Below are 11,150 nucleotides of genomic sequence, written 5' to 3' on the forward strand. Positions count from 1 at the left end.
AACTGTACGGAGTAAATAATTTCTATCGGGCCTGATTCCAGGTGTCTGTCTATTTATACCTCTTGGGAATTTGGTTCCCAGAATGGGGGAGCTAGAGAAAGACCCGAGGAGCTGAAGGGGTTTGCAGCACCACAGGAAATACAACAATATGAGTCACCTAGTACTCCCAGAGCTCCCAGGGACAAAACTGTCAAAGAGTACACATGAAGTTACCCATGGCTCCAGACACATTGGCAGCAGAGGATGGTCTTGTTAGACACCAAAGGGAAGAGAGGCCCTTGATCCTGGCAAGACTTGATGGTGTAGTATAGAGGAATACCAGGACAGGGAAGCGTGGGTGGGGGGTGGGGAGTGGGGGGTCGGGTTGATTAAGGAAGGGGAGATGGCTTATGGAATTTTCAGGGGAGGGGGAAACCAGGAAAGGGGACAACATTTGAATGTAAATAAAGAATATCCATAATTTAAACAAAATAAAGAAAAGAACCTACACACCTATGGTCATTTGATCTTTGACAAAGAAGCTAAAAGCATACAGTGAAAAAAAGACACCATTTTCAATGAATGGTGCAAAAAAGAAAAGAAAAAGAAAAAGAAAGTGAGGAGAAGGATGAGTATACTATCAAGATACATTATATACATGAATAGAATTTCCAAAGAACAAATAAAAATATTTTAAAATAATGCTTGAAATGTGCAAATAAAAGAAAAGGAAAGTTAGGGGTTAAAAATTTATTTAGGGAAATAAAAATTTATGCGTAAATTAAAGAAGCAGCTTCAAAGCAGCATATCAGAGATGGATCAGCCATACTGTGTGCAGCTTCAAGGCAGTATGTCAGAGAGGAATCAGCCACAGTCTGTGTAGAGAGGACAAAGATGGTGTGGGCTTAACACCAGAACTTTAACACCAGTTAAGAGGTTGTGCTAGTTAGATCAGCCCGAAACCAGGTCTGGATTTGTTGGCTGTGTATGAACAACATTGGGACAATGGATCCCTAGGATGGTGGCTGATAAAAGTATCTCACCATGTCCCAAGGAGGAGTTGAGAAGTGAATGACTGGGCATCTTCCAGGAGCCCAGAGTATGTGCAATCTCTAGAAGACAGACACTATTGTGATTTAGCTGCACTGCTGAACTTTGGTACTTCATGAGCAACCATGACTTCTTGGGTTCAGAATACATTCCTCAACTGAGTAGTGGCAGTCAGTGAGTAAGGCCCTGCTAGACACATGTGCAGACTGTAGGTAAACAGAGTGGAAGGATTCTATTGCTCTAAACTGTAATTCCTTGTGTCAAATTAACTACTGTGGGTAAACCAGAACAGGAATAAAGGTAAAGGTGTGTGTGTGTGTGTGTGTGTGTTTGTGTTTGTCTGCTGTCTGTAGACCTGTGTGTATGTATCTCTTTATTTATGTCTGCCTGCTTATCTGTCTATCTGTCTGTGTGTATGTGTCTGTCTGTGGGTCTCTCTGTGTGTTTCTGTCTGTGAGTCTGTGTGTGTGTGTGGCTCTGCCTAAGTTTTTGTGTGTCTCCGTGTGTTTGTATATGTCTCTGTGTGACTGTATATGTGTATGTGTGTCTGTCTGTGAGTCTGAGTGTTAGTCTGTGTGTGTGTGTGCCTGTGGATCTGTGTGTGTGACGGTCCATGTGTATGTCCCTGTGTGTTAGAGTGTGCTTGTCTGTGTGTGTGTGTGTGTGGGGGGTCTGCCTGTCTTTCTATATGGGGGAGACTATGTGCATATCTTCTTGTCTCTTGTATGTATTTGGGGGATCTGTGTGTGTATGATGTAAGATACCATCAGAAAAGAGGGATGAATCTTTATTAAAATAAAACAAATTCCAAGTTTTGCGGGAGGGGGTGATTTTAGCATGTTTGTTCATGAAGTCAGTACAATTACACGACATATGTGACTTTCCCTGATATATTAGGCATGAGATGGAGGGAAGCCTGATTTCTAGAACACAGAAACATTAGTGTGTGTTTACACACGTGAAGGCTCATAGATCCTCAATTAGCCCTCCCATTCGCCGTTTCAGTCACTTCTGCTCCCACCAATCTCCAGTCCTTTACAGCTCATCCTCTTCTACTTTCAGGATGGTCTTGTTTGTTTGCTTGACCTGCTGAGTTCAGTGAGGGTTGATCACCTGGGCTTAGGCAAGGGTTATTTACCATGAGTGACTTGCCATTGGCTAAGTCATGAAAGAACATTGACAACCAACAAATTTTCAGGGAAGGGGCCGGCCATTGTAAGACTCTCCTCCTAGTAATGCTTAATGTTTATAAATCCTTGGGGGGGGGTCATCATCAATTAATATTACTCATCCCTGTTCAAGTAAAAGCAAGCTTCCTTTTTCTGTTCAGTTGGTTATTTAAATGTATAGACTTCATTATCTCTCTGCACTGTATATGGGGCAAGCATACGTACCATGTTATTAAAAAACTACCACTTACATTAGAGGAGGAAGGCCTAAGACTGTGTAGCTAGTTCCTGTGCCAACTAATTGTACTTCAGATCTAACATAGAAATGGCGTTGTGTATTATCTTATTCTATAACGTGCTTAGCCTATTTACAATCATTAGTCCTCAGCCAATTTACTCATGGTAGTGGTCTCTGGCAGAAACAAATGTATCTCAGCTTATTTCCTTTAATCAGTGAGACGACTAGACATTGATTATCACACTGAAGCAATACTGCAGATTCTATCCTCATAGGTAAAAGCTTACTCTACATTGCAACCCTCTTCTGGTTTAATATTTGGAATTAATTTTTGCAATAGCACAGACAAGCTAAGTGTTCAGCCTGTAATTTTCTGATAGGATGGGATAATAAGCAGCTGAAACATTCTAGAGCTGCCTTTCAAGCTCCAGTGACCCCAAAGAGCATCTCCAGTGTGGCCTCTCTGATTATGCCCGATGTATTGCTTTATATTGGCATTTTCATATCCAGGCTTATGATCCTACTATTTGTGCATATTGCTATTGTGCTCTCTCTCTCTCTCTCTCTCTCTCTCTCTCTCTCTCTCTCTCTCTCTCTCTCTCTCTCCTCTCTCTCCCTCTCTCTCTCTCTGTGTGTGTGTCTTTGTGTGTGTGTGTGTGTGTGTGTGTGATTATGATAAGAAAAGTGGTCCAAGCCCTCTGGCTGTGTCTCTCTGCAGTCAGCCATCGGATGCAGCTCCATTGGCTGGGTCTCTGCCCTGCCAATCTTTTCCTGGATTCCTGATTTCCTAGCAGATGCTCTTTTTTAATCTCCTCCCATGTTAATTTTAAATATTTATTCATCGAATGTTTCCAGTCTCCTGCAAACCAGGAGTTGGTTTTTGTTCCACATCCATAGTGCCTATTAAACTGTCGCCTCACAGCTTTTTCTTTCTAAACACGGTTAGCTTAAAGAGGGCAACCAGAGTGGAAGCACTGAGCCTAACACCTTCGGAATGCATGGTGAGTTTTGATGGAAGGAATGAGCCATAATAGAACATGACTGCACAGTTGTTATGCTCATGGCTACAAATGAAAGAATAGAATCAGCGGAGAATGGATTCCCATGTTCTCACTGGTTTGTGCAGAGTTTCATAGAATTATTTTGTGAGAAATATGGTTTGCCTCTAGTTGGTCTCTTTGGAGACATTATGGCCTAGAATTTAGTTAAAGAACCAAAGGCCACCCATTCCCTTTCTCTCCTTATTTGTGTCTGTCCATTCATGCCCATGTTTGGATTAATGCGTTTTTTTTCCTTCTCTCTCTTTGCTGTGGTTTGCTACAGTCTTTTGTTCTTAATTCTGGTCTTAATTCAGTGTCATTCCACCTTCCTCCCTGCCTGCATAAAGTTTTTGCTATCAGCTCCCTGACGTAGCTTTGTGTAACCAGTCCTATTTCTTCTTGATTTTCCTGGGACTTCTTTGCTTGTGTGTTTATTCTCAGAAAATGTGATGCTCAAGCTAAATATCTGGGAAATGCTCACGGCTCAAGATTTACTTTCAAACTAAAGCTCAGACACATGGATCTTATTATGCATATGTTCACCCAACGCTTTACTTAAAGGCATTAGCCTATATTCTGCTGAAATGGCACCTTAGTCTGAGTGACCTAAATTCGCTAATTGAATTCTTTATAAAACTATAAAACCCAAGCCTGCTGCATTATGGGATGCGTGTAGAGAACTGACAGATATAACGTCATGTTCTCAGGTGAATATCATTAGGCACCTCATGTTTTTTGAAATGCCCAAAGGATAAGATCATATATGATTCTTTTCAGATGGGTAAAGTGGGCAGAGCACATGTATCTGAGAACATCTATGCTCCCCACTTCCTTTCTCTTTCTCTCTGGCTCTAGAGGACCTCTGCATCCCATTTGCTCCACAAGACTGACTATGAAGTTCTCAGATATAAACAGAAGTATTTTGTGACTATTACAAATGATACTCTGCATTAAAATTGTTTTTTCATACTCTAAGGTATAGGCCTGTTGTGTATCCCAGGATAGCATCAAACTTACATTGACTTTCTCTGTTTCAGCTTCCTGAATTATAGGATTAGAGCTGCCTATCTATCTATCTATCTATCTATCTATCTATCTATCTATCTATCTATGTATCTATCTATCTATCTATCTATCTCCAAGTATTATCTTTTATTAACTGGCATACATGACTCTGTGAGCTTATGAGATAGAATTTGTTAATTGTTTCAAGAGTGGTTTAAATAATACTTAGAATAATTAGTTCATCTATTACCTTAAAATTTTATCAATTCTTTTAAACTGAAAATATTCAAACTGCAAGGGCAGTATTTTAAAATGTTTTTACTCTATCATGCCTCAGAGGGTCAGTTCATCTGACTGTCAAATTATCTTCCTCTATTTGCAAAGCCCCTCCCGCTACTTCCATCTCATCTCCACAGTCTGTGGTAAGAACCATTGTGCTCTAGTTCCTCCTGAGATGAGGCTATAGAATATATAGGAGTGAGGTAGTGTGCAGTTACATGAGGCTCTCCTGGTATTCTATCCTGCCATCTTGTACATTATCCACTTATCTGCTAATGGACATTCATATGTATTTACATGTCAGTGGTACTGTGGTGACCACAGAAGACAGAGTCTCCTCCATGAATGGTTTCATCTCCTTTAGTGCATATGAGGAGTGAGACTGGCAGTTCTATTTTTAGTGTTTTTGAGGAATTTTCATACTATTTTACACAATGAGCACATTTCCTTGATTAACTATATATAAGAGTTTTCTTTTTCTATAGTCATGTGTGTGTGTGTGTGTGTGTGTATGTGTGTATGTGTGCGCGCGCGTGCGCACATGCACAAGCATGTACTTGATTTTTGGAATTTTTGACATTCTACCTAGGGAGTTGTGATGTCCATCATGGTTTGGGTATGCAGTTTCTTAATGGTTACTATTGATGGGAAGTTTTTTGTGCCTGTGGTTACTATTTGTTAAGTCAGAGTCCTTTTTTTTCAGTTATGCTCGCCATCTGCAAGTCCTTCTGTGATGTATCACTCAATTTGCAAGCCATCTGTAGGTCTTCTGGAGTCTCTTCAGTTCCTCAGTTCACTGAACCACTGGATGATTTAGAGATTTTTTTTTTTAAATCAGATTGTCTTAGTTCCTTATAAACCTTATAATATTAATCCCTGGTCAGAGGGGGATTCACATCTTTTGTTTGTCCATTTGAGTTGTACTTTAGGTTTTATTTGGTGGCTTCTTTTGCAGTGGAGGAGTATAATACTGTAATTTTATGTCTTAATTTCTTAATTTTGATTTCTGTGCTTATGGAGTCATAGCAAAAAAAAAACAAAAAAAAAAACAAAAAAACAAAACAAAACAAAAAAAAATAAGCAAAAAAACAAACAAAAAACCAAGTGTCCTTACCTGAATCAGTGTCTTGAGATCAATGTCTTGAGAGGTTTCTTCAATTTTCTTCTAAGAGTTTTACATTTGTAGCTTTCTTTAATCATTTTTACTTGATTTCTGCAGCTGGTAAGAGATAGGAGTCTAGTTGCATTGTTCATACTGATACTAGAATTTCCGAGCATGGTACATTGAGAGACTATTTGTCCTTCAGTGTGTATTCTTGCCTCCCTTGACAAAAGTTCCTTGCTTAGGGATGAGGCTGAAGCTAGTGGCAGAGAGCCTGTCAAGCATGGAACAGTACCAGGTTGAAGGCTTATATTCTTCAAAACCTAGTTTAATAAGGGTTCTTAAAGGCGTTAACCTCCCTTCTAGGCCACCAACCACCAGAGGTAGTAGAAAGGAAAGGTTAATAGGGCAAAAAGAGGATGTGGACCTGTTTAGAAGTAGTTCATTGGGGAGATTCTAACCCTTCTTGCCAGGATATCAGCAGTTCAGTTCACATGAATCAGCAGCGGTAGCTCAATCTACTCACAAACACTGCTCATGAATCAGCAATGGCAGTCACATCCAGAACCACAAGGCTCTGACAATCTACCCCAGTCCTTGGTAGCTGCAAGAATACATAGAACACCACCAGAAGTTCTTGGTGCAATCCTCACTATGAAGTCATGACAAAACATGAATAGCTAGGAAGGCAAGGGGTTCCAATGCCACAGCATTGTCAGTGAAAACCTATGAAGCAAAGCCCAGTGAAGACCAGCAAAGAGTGGCAAGGTGAATCAGTGCCATATAGCATTATCCACTGTCTGTTGGGTTATACTTACACACTTTCCAAGCATCACGTTCCCTCAAGGGTCTATTCTAGCAAAATATCACATGCCCTTTTTCCAAGCACCTTCCAGAAAAACATCAGTGTCTGTTCTCAAAACATCCCCTCATAAGACAGTTTCCAGAAACAAATCACATGATATATCTAAGTCTTCCAAAAAAAAGAAGTTCCCACTTCACAGGTTTAGTGTTCAACACTGCAAACACAAGTACACACAAACCACATACATGCATATGTGTACACACACATGGACAGACACATACCTATGCATATGAACACACTTATACATACACACACACACCTGCATACACAAGTTCACATACATCATAAACATCCACACGTGGACACATGTGTATACCCACACGTGCACATACATATATACTATACAAACACATACACACATGCACACATACATATATACATACCTACATACTTATATATACATACACACACATGCATACATGCATAAACACATTAAAACACACAGAGACAACATACATTAGTGTAAATGTGTAAAGCTAATTTTAGAGTTTGTATTTTGCCCTATTATTCAATGTCTGTCTTCCTAACAAGGATTTGTTATTTGAAGTTGATATCAGGTGATATACTTCCATTTTCTATTTCACTTATTTCTAGAATTTCTTTTTGTAGTTAAAAATTCACAGTGTCTAAATTGCTATGGGTATTATATGACTTCTACCTCCTGTGCTATTACTTGTTTAATAACATTTGAGTGCATTGTTAGTGCACCAATTACAGAAAAAGTTATAGAGATTGCAGATTGTGATAAGAAAAATTCAATAACAAACTTGAAAATGGAAGCAAAATATACTATTTTGTTTTTCCCTTGAAATAGAATTACGTGATTATGACAACCTGTCATAATAAGGTATTTTTAGCAAACATTTTGGCGATCATAAGATAAAATATATAATATATAATATATAATATATAATATATAATATATAATATATAATATATAATATATAATATATAATATATACAGCAAAAGTAAAAATCAAACACAAATGACAAATGTGTAGCAGAGAGAAAAATTACTGAGCCACAAGAAAAAGGCAGAAGATGACAGGAATGAACAACCTTCAGGAAATGAAGACAATCAGGAAATAAGAGGCACTGTGACGCTGTGCCAATGCTTAGTCCCTGGCAAATAGAATTACTTTAAACAGCATGAATTGTCCAAACTAGTGGCATGAAGTGAAGGAAAGGGTAGAAATGGAAGACTCATTGTTGTGCAGTCTGAGAAGATAAATACATCTCATCAGAAAGACAATGAATGAAAAAGGAAGTACACACCACTGGAAATTAAAGCAGAGAAGGAATAAATGATTTCCATCAAATAATATAGGCTTTAGATCAGAACTATAAATAAAATTAAACACAGCCATCATGTGATGATGAAAGGGTCCAGATAGCAAGACTATGCCAGAGTAAATACATGTGTACCAGCCAGAGGCACATCTAGGCACATAAAGCAAACAGGAGAGTGAAAGAGATGTGAATTCTACAACAACAAAAAGAGAGGCACAACACCCCATTTTCATCACTGGACTATCCACTGAGATAGAAATGTCAGAAAAGAAGTAAAAAGTACTTAAAATAGCATCTTCACATGTCCATAAGCTAGCCCTAAGCTAACTACAATGACTTTTGCAAAAATATGTTTTTTCCAAAAATGTGTTCTGCCTTCAGCTTGACGATTTTTTTCTCAGTGTTAAAATAAATTTTGGTGCTCATAAAATATTAAGAAAACTCAAAGATACTCTGAATTAATGGAGTACCCCTTCTTGGCCTGAAGTGTTCCTTTATTTTTTCCCCCACAAATAAATGTATTTGTTCTCTGACAGCATGGGAGAATTTAGCATCTGAGTACACTGCTTTAATCTAACTCTACATTGTCCTTCATTAAATCAGCTGTAGATCATTAATTCTAACAAGTAATGGACAAGAAAATATTGCACCTTGGGCCTGGAGAGATGGCTCAGATATTAAGAGCACTGGTTGCTCTTGCAGACATCTTGAGTTCAATTCCAAGCAACAACATGGTGGCTAACAACCATTGATAATGCCTTTTCTTGCCTATAGGCATACACGCAGGGAGAACTCTGTGAACATAATAAACAAACAAACAAATACTTTTTAAAAAGAAATAAAGGAAAACATCACATCTCACAAAAACTATAGAGCCCATTCATTCTAAGAAGATGCTGTTTTTACCTTGACTTGCCACTAATGAGGGTAAGATAAACTGTTAGTAGTTAGGTCTGCTATCTGGAGAAGCAGGACATGTGGAGGCACCGGAACATACACATTACACTCCCTGAAGTCTCTGTCTCATGATGCAGTAGCTCTGATTGTAAATCTATTTCACCTCTAGCATCATAAGAAGGCCCCTGTTGCTAAAAGTCATCAAGGCTGCCATGTGGCCTTTCTGTAATATACACAGTCATGGTCAAAACAGCCAAGCATCTTTGGTTTGAGATCTCAGATCCAGTCATGGAAGAATCAATTAGAAAAACCAGAGGTTTCTTATCCTTGTTTAGTATTTATTTTTAATTCCTTTACTTCTAAATCTCACATTGAATTTAAAACTGTACATATAAAAGGATGACATTCATAGCTTGCATACTGTATAATGTGTGGATAGGTTTCAAGACATCCCTCTTCTCAAACATTCCTGTTGGGAATTTGGTAGTTTGATCTTGTGCAGGTTTCATGCATTGCAGTTACAGCCCTGTGGGTTCAAAATTCAACAGTACCTTAACGATAGGCAAGCACTATTTCATGGCAGATACCTTGTTCATCTTTCTGTCCCTTCCCATTTCAATGATAACTGAGCCTTGAGTCTGATGTCTGAGATAGATGTTTCACTTGGAGCTGAACTTTCCAGAATCTTTCCAGACTCTTCACATAAAGGACAGCTACAGATATGTGTTCTAACCACCAAAAATTGTACAAAGAATCTTATCTGGTGAGAGCTAGATATGCACTTATCTATGGATGTAAAAACAAATCATGGCACAAATCATTACTGTGAACACTTAGCAGAATAATAAATAGCACTGAGTTCTCTGCTCAGTCCTATGACCTAGGCAGCCAGAGATGATCTTTGCTAAGTTAGCATTAGGGTTTTTATCATGTTGAGAGAGATTTAAATCCAGTCAGAAAACTACTGGTTAGTTTCATAGTATTATGTTACTATTGCGTCAGTAGACAGATTTTACCAGGCCAAGGTTATTATTGCTAACTGGGTAAGAATGTTACTGACTTTTCTTCCGCGCTAGTGTGCATAGATCATTCTGGCATTATGGATTTTTTTTTCCAGTATGAAAGAAACTACAAGCTTGATTTCTTCTGGTCTTAGGTCTGAGTCCTAGGGACAAATATATCAGGTTTTAGATGGTAAACAAAAACAACAGCAACAGCCTATAATATCCAAGGGCATCTATACGATGCCATTCCATATCACTTTTTATCTTAAAGCCTATGGTGTCTAGGAGAGACATTGTTCCCCATTAAAATGTAACTGCAGTTATACCCCTTTGTATATGGCTATGTGTATATTTTAGGAAGCCTCTATAGTGAGTCCTATATGCATTTTCAAAGATGTTTAGTTATCACTCCCCACATCTGTCTTTATATGGCCTTCATGCCTCACTCTAACTCTTCTTGTTCCTTTTTCTGCTTTCCCCATTCATATTATTTGTAGTGTATCCCAATTATCATGAATCCAACTAGATGGCCACTTAGTGGTTTCTTACCTTCTTCTGTACTCTAATTTAAACATACACATATCTGAAGACTCAAAGTCAGAGTCATATGAGGTACATATGAGGCAGAACACATGGCATTGGTACTTTGGGATCTTGCCTCAGACCTGAAGCCAATTGTTAGTGGTCTAGTATAATTGCTCTGTCACATACTCTACTTTAAAATGTTCCTTATCATTAAAATGTGATTGATGAATAAAGTTTAGGTATTTTTGTTTAAATTAGCATCATTTCCACATCTATAATTTTTCTCTTATACTAATGTTAAAATATCAATTTTGTTTTTTAAATTCAATTTCAGTAAGTTTTTAACATCAGAATATGAAACAATAATCTTTAAAGTTTTGAGTCATGTGCTCGCTTCGGCAGCACATATACTAAAATTGGAACGATACAGAGAAGATTAGCATGGCCCCTGCGCAAGGATGACACGCAAATTCATGAAGCGTTCCATATTTTTCTCTTAAAGCAATACAGGGGAACATGAGTAAGCTAGAAACCCGTTTAATGGAAACACAAAAAACACTTAAAGAAATGCAGGAGAATAAGGCCCAAGAGATAGAAGCCAATAAAGAAGAAAGGCAAAAAAAACTTAAAGAAATGCAGGAGAACTTGAGTCAACAGGCAGAAGTCATGAAAGAGGAAACACAAAAATCTCTTAAAGAAATACAGGA

At 38.2% G+C, this 11,150-nt stretch overlaps 1 non-coding gene across 1 annotated transcript; it reads left to right on the forward strand.

The window, feature by feature from the left end:
* The first annotated feature begins 10,829 nt into the window (after positions 1-10,829).
* Positions 10,830-10,936, forward strand: LOC127683778 (U6 spliceosomal RNA). Its single transcript, XR_007977584.1, has one exon. It is a non-coding gene; the product is annotated as a U6 spliceosomal RNA (small nuclear RNA).
* Positions 10,937-11,150: the final 214 nt, after the last annotated feature.

This window comes from Apodemus sylvaticus, chromosome 4 (genome assembly GCF_947179515.1).
Source record: "Apodemus sylvaticus chromosome 4, mApoSyl1.1, whole genome shotgun sequence".
Taxonomy (NCBI): Eukaryota; Metazoa; Chordata; class Mammalia; order Rodentia; family Muridae; genus Apodemus; species Apodemus sylvaticus.